Source organism: Ranitomeya imitator, chromosome 1 (genome assembly GCF_032444005.1).
Source record: "Ranitomeya imitator isolate aRanImi1 chromosome 1, aRanImi1.pri, whole genome shotgun sequence".
NCBI classification, from domain to species: domain Eukaryota; kingdom Metazoa; phylum Chordata; class Amphibia; order Anura; family Dendrobatidae; genus Ranitomeya; species Ranitomeya imitator.
Genome location: NC_091282.1, coordinates 353,168,241 through 353,179,038, shown reverse-complemented (window position 1 = coordinate 353,179,038; position 10,798 = coordinate 353,168,241).

Sequence of the window (10,798 nt, the reverse complement as noted above, 5' to 3'; positions counted from 1 at the left end):
TAAAAATCCAATCCAGCATGGTAAACCCCCAGGTTCCTGGTTGTTACAGTGGCACTGCTTTCCTCACGGGGAGGGTGACGTCACCCTTGGAAGCAATGAAGGATTCCTTTTATCAGGTATTCACAAACATGCAACATGTTCTTACTCCAGGACAGAAGGGGGAGCTCTGATCCAGTTTGTGGGTGCCTCCTCTATATATACTTTGGTCTGGAGGGAAAGTTAGTCAGTCTGTCAGAGAGGCAGAGGAGAGAGCAAGTGAGGGGCCAGCCGTGCAGCCATGACAAGTGCTGAAGCTCCTGGAAAGAGAGAAAGGAAAGCAGAACTGATTGTAGAGAGCGTGAAGGAGGAAAGAAGTAAAGGCAAAGTTAAGGGTTGGAGAGAGAAGCTGCAACTGGGCTTCCTCCACGCTGAGCGCAGATACCAGTAGCCGGAAGACCAAAGTTGTGCAGTATTCTACATCTCACAGCAGAAACCGGCGGGACAGCAGATTGTAAGTTACCTGTCCACCATACACCTGAAGACACAGTAACGCATAGAGCCCAGGTTGTGATACAGATCCTGCAAAAAGGCTTGAGTTACCTATCAAACAGGTATTGTCCTACCAAAAGGGGGAAAGAGAGATAGCGTGAGGAACTTGTGTGAGGCCTAAGGCAGCAAGGGACTACAACACCACAGCGCTAGTAGGAAGGCTTCCAACCCCACCTGGTGAGGGGAATTCTAGATTCACTTCCAAGCTGGCCGGACCTCACCTGCACCCGTGATCTGTGCTCTTTACTGTGGCTGCCTGAGCCTTCAGTACAAAGGTAAAGAGACTACAACCCTGTGTCCTTCATTTCTTTCTACACCACCTGTCCCCACTACACCAGGAGCCCTGGGGCCCCAGCTTCACCTGTGGGAAGTCAAACCATCATAGCTGCCATAACATCACCCCAGAGGACCCCTTTAAGCAACGTTGGTCATCACTGACCGAGAACCACAGGTGGTGTCACGAACAAACTTTATTCACAAAATCCCTTTAAAGACATTCCATTTTACTTGAGCACCCAGGGCCATGGACCGGGTCGCTGCCACCATGACCCATCCCCCTTTAAGTACTGGACCCGGTACCGAGTACCTCACGGCCCTGGCGGGCGTTCCAGACTTAGTCTTTATACATATCTATATGATGCTATGTTCTACTGCTAATGAACAGAAGCTGCATATTAAAGGGAACCTGTCACCCCCAAAATCGAAGATGAGCTAAGCTCACCAGCATCAGGGGCTTATCTACAGCATTCTGTAATGCTGTAGATAAGCCCCTGATGTATCCTGCAAGATGAGAAAAAGAGGCTATATTATACTCATCTGGGTGGGCGGTCCAGTCCGGGGCCTCTTATCTTCATAGGATGATGTCCTCTTCTTGACTTCACGCTGTGGCTCCGGCGCAGGCGTACTTTGTCTGCCCTGTTGAGGGCAGAGCAAAGTACTGCAGTGCGCAGGCGCCAGGAAAGGTCACAGAGCCCCAGTGCCTGAGCACTGCAGTACTTTGCTCTGCCCTCAACAGGGCAAATCAGTACGCCTGCATCGGAGCTGCAGCATGAAGACAAGAAGAGGACGTCATCGTAAGAAAATGGGAGGCCCCGGACCGGACCGCGATGCCCTCGTACCGGGACCGCCCCTGGGTGAGTATAATCTAACCTCTTTTTCTCATCTTTCAGGATACATCGGGGGCTTATCTACAGCATTACAGAATGCTGTAGATAAGCCTGTGATGCTGGTGGGCTTAGCTCATCTTCGATTTTGTGGGTGACAGGTTCCCTTTAATCTTATACATCTTGATGTGTAGGTGTATGTTCACATGTTGCCTTTTTGCAGCAGTTTTTTCTACACCAAAAAAAAACAGATTGGTGGCAATAAAAGAGCTGTGTGCATTTTTTGCAATGTTTTTTACTTGTTTTTTTTTTTACCCATTCTGGTTGAAAAGTGCTGCTAAAATGCTGAACGAAAGGAAACGCTGCATCTTGGAAAAAAACAAAGCAGGGTTCAAAATATGCATGAAAAAAACAGTGTACATGATTTCAGAAATCTCGTTGATTATGCTGGTACTGTAAAACGCTGCGTATTTCATGCAGCAAAAAGTTCCATATAGAAACGCTACAAAAACGCCACGTGTGAACATACCCTAGGACGTGCAGTAACCAGACAATAAAGTACTGATATTAACAAAATATTTCTGCATAAAATATAATGATTATTTACACTTCAGCCTATAGGAACACATCTTGGCCCTTATTTCTCCACTGGCCTAATCTTACTTCTCAGATAAGTAAAGTAGCCAACTACATGTGAAAAGGCATGTAATAGTCAGGTGTGCACTGGAGAGGGCACTGCAATTCTTATACACGTGGCACTGCCAACCCCAATCTATGACATTTAGCTTTAATTTTATTCCTTGGGCATTAATGTGTGTGGCCATAGGCAATATTTAGATGTGTTTTAGGTTTAGCAGTCAGTTTCACATTGCCCGTTATGTAAGCCATGTGATTTTAACTAATCTCGTATTCAGGACCGTATTTCCATAGATGCATACATTACACTTGTGCCAATTTCTAACTTTAGGAGTATAAGCTAACTGGAGATGCCATAATCTGACCTAAAGCTATCCCGATCTCATATCATTAACCAGAATCCTCCGTTTTTGCTAATAAAGTCCAAAGACTGAAACAGATTTGTTGACAGATGAGTCTGAGGTTATCTAATACCAAAACTCTTGATCAGTACAAGATAAGTAAATACAAATTTCCTCTACTTTTTTATGTATTATTGCATCCCATTCCTAAACTAGGATTTTTAATATGGACTTAGGGATTTGTTTTGGAGCTATAACCAGATCTTCTGTAAAGGCTTTCTTTTTGGAGTTGAATTTGGAGAGTATTTGTGTTGTTAGACAATAAGTTTTGAATCAAAATTGGGGGTCCTAATGTATCTCAAAGGCTTTTAGTGGTGTCAAGGTTGGAATCCGTGCAGCCGCATCAAACTAATCAAACCATGCCTTTATAGCCCCCGCTTTGAGCACAAGGGCATACTAATGCCAAAATCGGAAATGGGCAGAAAATTGGTTAAAATACTTAATTATGTAAAATATCTATGCATTTTGGAGCATTAAAAAGGTTGTCGATTAACCCCTTCATGACCTTGGGATTTTTCATTTTTCCGTGTTCGTTTTTCGCTCCCCTCCTTCCCGGAGCCATAACTTTTTTATTTTTCCGTCAATATGGCCATGTGAGGGCTTATTTTTTGCGGGACGAGTTGTACTTTTGAACGACATCATTGATTTTAGCATGTCGTGTACTAGAAAACGGGAAAAAAATTCCAAGTGTGGTGAAATTGCCAAAAAAAGTGCAATCCCACACTTGTTTTTTGTTTGGCTTTTTTGCTAGGTTCACTAAATGCTAAAACTGACCTGACATTATGATTTTCCAGGTCAGTACGAGTTCATAGACACCTAACATGACTAGGTTATTTTTTACCTAAGTGGTGAAAAAAAATTCCAAACTTTGCTAAAAAAAAATTAAAAAAATTGCGCCATTTTCCGATACTTGTAGCGTCTCCATTTTTCATGATCTGGGGTCGGTTGAGGGCTTATTTTTTGCGTGCCGAGATGACGTTTTTAATGATAGCACTTTTGTGCAGATACGTTCTTTTGATCGCCATTAATTCTGGCGTTTCTAATTTTTTTCTCGCTACGCTGTTTAGCGATCAGGTTAATGCTTTCTTTTATTGATAGATCGGACGATTCTGAACGCGGCGATACCAAATATGTGTAGATTTGATTTTTTTTTATTGATTTATTTTGATTGGGGCGAAAGGGGGGTGATTTAAACTTTTATATTTTTTTTATTTTTTTCACATTTTTTTAAACTTTTTTTTTTTTACTTTTGCCATGCTTCAATAGCCTCCATGGGAGGCTAGAAGCAGGCACAGCACGATCGCCTCTGCTACATAGCAGCGATCTGCTGTTCGCTGCTATGTAGCAGAAAATCAGGTGTGCTGTGAGCTACCGGCTCAAGGACCTCTATGGTTACAATGGAGAAGCATCGCCGACCTCCGATCATGTGACGGGGGTCGGCGATGCCGTCATTTCCGGCCGCCCAGCCGGATGCGGTAGTTAAATGTCGCTGTCTGCGTTTGACAGCGACATTGAACTAGTTAATAGGCGTGGGCAGATCGCGATTCTGCTCGCGCCTATTACGGGCACATGTCAGCTGTTCAAAACAGCTGACATGTCCCGGCTTTGATGCGGGCTCACCGCCGGAGCCCGCATCAAAGCGGGGCTTCTGACCTCGGACGTACTATCCCGTCCGAGGTCAGAAAGGGGTTAAAGGGACCCTGTCTGCAAGAAATCACACACCAAGCTATTTATATGTGCATGTAGCTCTATCAAAGACAAGTCCATCAATACTTTTATATGGCCAGTACATCCCTCCGTTACTGAGAACTTAGTGTTTGAACTGATATGTAAATGAGGCTGTAGATCTGAAGCCTCTGTCACTCCAGCTTTATTCCCCTCTCTGAGATGACTCCGTGTCAGATCTTCAGGAACTCCTAGAGAGAATCCACAGTACCGCAACAACGAACCTCCCAAGGGTGAACTAACCAGGTGGACCACCCCCAATACAGGGAGCATTAGGGGCAGGTCCGAGGGAGACTATTGCCGTGGAAGCTGATACTTGGGGCATAAAGTAGGAGTGTGAAAGAGGCTGGATAAGCAGGGTAAAGAGAGGACAAAGAGCATGTGGGGACAGCGGGAATAGAGGACTGGCAGACTAAGGCGTAGGCACAGGGTAGTCTGATTATGGCAGAAACACAGGGCAGAGAGGCTATGGCGAAGACACAGGAAGACTAACTATGGCGGAGACACGAGGCAGACTGACAAGGGCAGAGACACAAGGCAGACTAACTATAGCGGAGACACAAGGCAGACTAAAGCGAAGACGCAGAGCAAAGAGGAGACCTGGGTCAAATGAAGGCAAATGACAATCAGGCATGGAGCAGAGGGAGTGGCTACCTGATATAGGGCGAAGAACTTCCGGGTCAGATAACCTCCAGGATCACGAACGACGACCAGCCAATGGGAGTGTGTGTGCGTGGTCAGAGCAGGGAGAAGTGCGCACGCGCGCGGACACTCCGGGGATGCACAGTGCCGAACACACATGCTGGAAGCCGGAAGAATACATTTCAAAAACCTGACCTGCACATCCAAACATAGACTCAGTGTGAACAGATGCTGAACCTAGAGTCGCCAACTCGTATATAGTTAAGTAAATAAGGCAGCTCACTGCAGCGCTAGAACATACAAACTTGAAATACGAAATTTGAACTGCATTACTGCACTAGAAATATGAAAAATGAGAGCGTTTAGCGCATAAAAATGGCCAATTTTATGTGTACCTGGTAGCCCCTTTACGGCATCTCTCTTATACCAGGTCCTACACTTGCCTTACCTCGCTGAGAATAAACGTCTCCATCTGAATGGGTACATGTGAAAGCTCTTCCTAGACTAAAATTCTCTCTCTCTGTGGAGGGGTACTGGACCTGCTGTAATTAAAACACCTGTGGCTAGGAGGCGGAGTGCACGATCAGAAGGCTAGAGAATACATTTCAAAAACCTGACCTGCACATCCAAACATAGACTCAGTGTGAACAGGTGCTGAACCTAGAGTCGCCAACTCGTATATAGTTAAGTAAATAAGGCAGCACACTGCAGCGCTAGAACATACAAACTTGAAATACGAAATTTGAACTGCATTACTGCACTAGAAATATGAAAAATGAGAGCGTTTAGCGCATAAAAATGGCCAATTTTATGTGTACCTGGTAGCCCCTTTACGGCATCTCTCTTATACCAGGTCCTACACTTGCCTTACCTCGCTGAGAATAAACGTCTCCATCTGAATGGGTACATGTGAAACCTCTTCCTAGACTAAAATTCTCTCTCTCTGTGGAGGGGTACTGGACCTGCTGTAATTAAAACACCTGTGGCTAGGAGGCGGAGTGCACGATCAGAAGGCTAGAGAATACATTTCAAAAACCTGACCTGCACATCCAAACATAGACTCAGTGTGAACAGGTGCTGAACCTAGAGTCGCCAACTCGTATATAGTTAAGTAAATAAGGCAGCACACTGCAGCGCTAGAACATACAAACTTGAAATACGAAATTTGAACTGCATCACTGCACTAGAAATATGAAAAATGAGATCGTTTAGCGCATAAAAATGGCCAATTTTATGTGTACCTGGTAGCCCCTTTACGGCATCTCTCTTATACCAGGTCCTACACTTGCCTTACCTCACTGAGAATAAACGTCTCCATCTGAATGGGTACATGTGAAACCTCTTCCTAGACTAAAATTCTCTCTCTCTGTGGAGGGGTACTGGACCTGCTGTAATTAAAACACCTGTGGCTAGGAGGCGGAGTGCACGATCAGAAGGCTAGAGAATACATTTCAAAAACCTGACCTGCACATCCAAACATAGACTCAGTGTGAACAGGTGCTGAACCTAGAGTCGCCAACTCGTATATAGTTAAGTAAATAAGGCAGCACACTGCAGCGCTAGAACATGCAAACTTGAAATACGAAATTTGAACTGCATTACTGCACTAGAAATATGAAAAATGAGAGCTTTTAGCGCATAAAAATGGCCAATTTTATGTGTACCTGGTAGCCCCTTTACGGCATCTCTCTTATACCAGGTCCTACACTTGCCTTACCTCGCTGAGAATAAACGTCTCCATCTGAATGGGTACATGTGAAACCTCTTCCTAGACTAAAATTCTCTCTCTCTGTGGAGGGGTACTGGACCTGCTGTAATTAAAACACCTGTGGCTAGGAGGCGGAGTGCACGATCAGAAGGCTATATACGAGTTGGCGACTCTAGGTTCAGCACCTGTTCACACTGAGTCTATGTTTGGATGTGCAGATCCAGTACCCCTCCACAGAGAGAGAGAATTTTAGTCTAGGAAGAGGTTTCACATGTACCCATTCAGATGGAGACGTTTATTCTCAGCGAGGTAAGGCAAGTGTAGGACCTGGTATAAGAGAGATGCCGTAAAGGGGCTACCAGGTACACATAAAATTGGCCATTTTTATGCGCTAAACGCTCTCATTTTTCATATTTCTAGTGCAGTAATGCAGTTCAAATTTCGTATTTCAAGTTTGTATGTTCTAGCGCTGCAGTGTGCTGCCTTATTTACTTAACTATATACGAGTTGGCGACTCTAGGTTCAGCACCTGTTCACACTGAGTCTATGTTTGGATGTGCAGGTCAGGTTTTTGAAATGTATTCTTTAGCCTTCTGATCGTGCACTCCGCCTCCTAGCCACAGGTGTTTTAATTACAGCAGGTCCAGTACCCCTCCACAGAGAGAGAGAATTTTAGTCTAGGAAGAGGTTTCACATGTACCCATTCAGATGGAGACGTTTATTCTCAGCGAGGTAAGGCAAGTGTAGGACCTGGTATAAGAGAGATGCCGTAAAGGGGCTACCAGGTGCACATAAAATTGGCCATTTTTATGCGCTAAACGCTCTCATTTTTCATATTTCTAGTGCAGTAATGCAGTTCAAATTTCGTATTTCAAGTTTGTATGTTCTAGCGCTGCAGTGTGCTGCCTTATTTACTTAACTATATACGAGTTGGCGACTCTAGGTTCAGCACCTGTTCACACTGAGTCTATGTTTGGATGTGCAGGTCAGGTTTTTGAAATGTATTCTCTAGCCTTCTGATCGTGCACTCCGCCTCCTAGCCACAGGTGTTTTAATTACAGCAGGTCCAGTACCCCTCCACAGAGAGAGAGAATTTTAGTCTAGGAAGAGGTTTCACATGTACCCATTCAGATGGAGACGTTTATTCTCAGCGAGGTAAGGCAAGTGTAGGACCTGGTATAAGAGAGATGCCGTAAAGGGGCTACCAGGTACACATAAAATTGGCCATTTTTATGCGCTAAACGCTCTCATTTTTCATATTTCTAGTGCAGTAATGCAGTTCAAATTTCGTATTTCAAGTTTGTATGTTCTAGCGCTGCAGTGTGCTGCCTTATTTACTTAACTATATACGAGTTGGCGACTCTAGGTTCAGCACCTGTTCACACTGAGTCTATGTTTGGATGTGCAGGTCAGGTTTTTGAAATGTATTCTCTAGCCTTCTGATCGTGCACTCCGCCTCCTAGCCACAGGTGTTTTAATTACAGCAGGTCCAGTACCCCTCCACAGAGAGAGAGAATTTTAGTCTAGGAAGAGGTTTCACATGTACCCATTCAGATGGAGACGTTTATTCTCAGCAAGGTAAGGCAAGTGTAGGACCTGGTATAAGAGAGATGCCGTAAAGGGGCTACCAGGTACACATAAAATTGGCCATTTTTATGCGCTAAACGCTCTCATTTTTCATATTTCTAGTGCAGTAATGCAGTTCAAATTTCGTATTTCAAGTTTGTATGTTCTAGCGCTGCAGTGTGCTGCCTTATTTACTTAACTATATACGAGTTGGCGACTCTAGGTTCAGCACCTGTTCACACTAAGTCTATGTTTGGATGTGCAGGTCAGGTTTTTGAAATGTATTCTCTAGCCTTCTGATCGTACACTCCGCCTCCTAGCCACAGGTGTTTTAATTACAGCAGGTACAGTACCCCTCCACAGAGAGAGAGAATTTTAGTCTAGGAAGAGGTTTCACATGTACCCATTCAGATGGAGACGTTTATTCTCAGCGAGGTAAGGCAAGTGTAGGACCTGGTATAAGAGAGATGCCGTAAAGGGGCTACCAGGTACACATAAAATTGGCCATTTTTATGCGCTAAAAGCTCTCATTTTTCATATTTCTAGTGCAGTAATGCAGTTCAAATTTCGTATTTCAAGTTTGTATGTTCTAGCGCTGCAGTGTGCTGCCTTATTTACTTAACTATATACGAATTGGCGACTCTAGGTTCAGCACCTGTTCACACTGAGTCTATGTTTGGATGTGCAGGTCAGGTTTTTGAAATGTATTCTTTAGCCTTCTGATCGTGCACTCTGCCTCCTAGCCACAGGTGTTTTAATTACAGCAGGTCCAGTACCCCTCCACAGAGAGAGAGAATTTTAGTCTAGGAAGAGGTTTCACATGTACCCATTCAGATGGAGACGTTTATTCTCAGCGAGGTAAGGCAAGTGTAGGACCTGGTATAAGAGAGATGCCGTAAAGGGGCTACCAGGTACACATAAAATTTGCCATTTTTATGCGCTAAACGCTCTCATTTTTCATATTTCTAGTGCAGTAATGCAGTTCAAATTTCGTATTTCAAGTTTGTATGTTCTAGCGCTGCAGTGTGCTGCCTTATTTACTTAACTATATACGAGTTGGCGACTCTAGGTTCAGCAACTGTTCACACTGAGTCTATGTTTGGATGTGCAGGTCAGGTTTTTGAAATGTATTCTCTAGCCTTCTGATCGTGCACTCCGCCTCCTAGCCACAGGTGTTTTAATTACAGCAGGTCCATTACCCCTCCACAGAGAGAGAGAATTTTAGTCTAGGAAGAGGTTTCACATGTACCCATTCAGATGGAGACGTTTATTCTCAGCAAGGTAAGGCAAGTGTAGGACCTGGTATAAGAGAGATGCCGTAAAGGGGCTACCAGGTACACATAAAATTGGCCATTTTTATGCGCTAAACGCTCTCATTTTTCATATTTCTAGTGCAGTAATGCAGTTCAAATTTCGTATTTCAAGTTTCTATGTTCTAGCGCTGCAATGTGCTGCCTTATTTACTTAACTATATACGGAAGCCGGAAGAAGACCCAGGAGAAGTGGCAGCAACAGCGCGTCGGGACTGGTGAGTATGTAAAAGACCAGGTGCGGGAGGCATGACACTCCTCATGCTTGACTGACAGCCTCTAAGCTCTGTGATTTCAAGCAAAGCAGTAGTCAGTCATGCCGGAGGGACCGGCGCTGGGCAGGATATAGAGGAGTAAAGAGGCTTTAGATCTACAAAAGTTCTTCAGTCTTATTTGCATATTAATTCAACTGTTGATTTCTCAAGAATCGAACAATGGACTGACCATGTAAAGGTATTGCATGACTTGTCTTTGAAAAAGCTACATGCACATATAAATAGTTTAAGGTGTGGAATCCTGCTTACTAATTCCCTTTTAAATGCTTTAGTTCTCTGCTTAAAGTAATAAAAGCTTTTACTCACCTCTGCCATTGACTGCGTTTAAGTGATGAAAGTGCTTGGTCTCCACATATATGCTACAGCTAATCAGCGGCCGCTGATGGGCAGCTTCACTGACATTGCACTCAGACATCCCTGTTTCATCCATGGGAAGTGTGAATCAAGCAGCCCACCAGCGGCCACTGATTAGCTGCAGCACTAATGTGGCATAGCATTGTCACAAGAGAGCTGCCGTGTGAGGAGAGTCTGAGTTTTGCTTATTCTCCGCAGCATTTAACAAGGTCCATGTACTAGAAAACCCCTTTCATATTTTCTTTCAATAAAAATAAAAGACATAGTCCAAACACGAAAACAGCCCCATACCATTATTTCCTTTTACACCAAGTTCTACAGTATTCACTATGTATATGCGGCGCCCCAGGGTCCTGGTCGTCGCAGTGGTATTGCTTTCCTCTTGGGGAGAGTGATGCTACGTTTGGAGGCAAAGAAGGATAACTGCATCCAGGTATCACAAATATGCAACATATTTCACACTCCAGGCCACCAGGGGGAGCTTCTGCTCCTATTTATTAGGTCACTCCCCACATGTATATTACTGGTAGTCTGTAGGGAAAGTTAGACA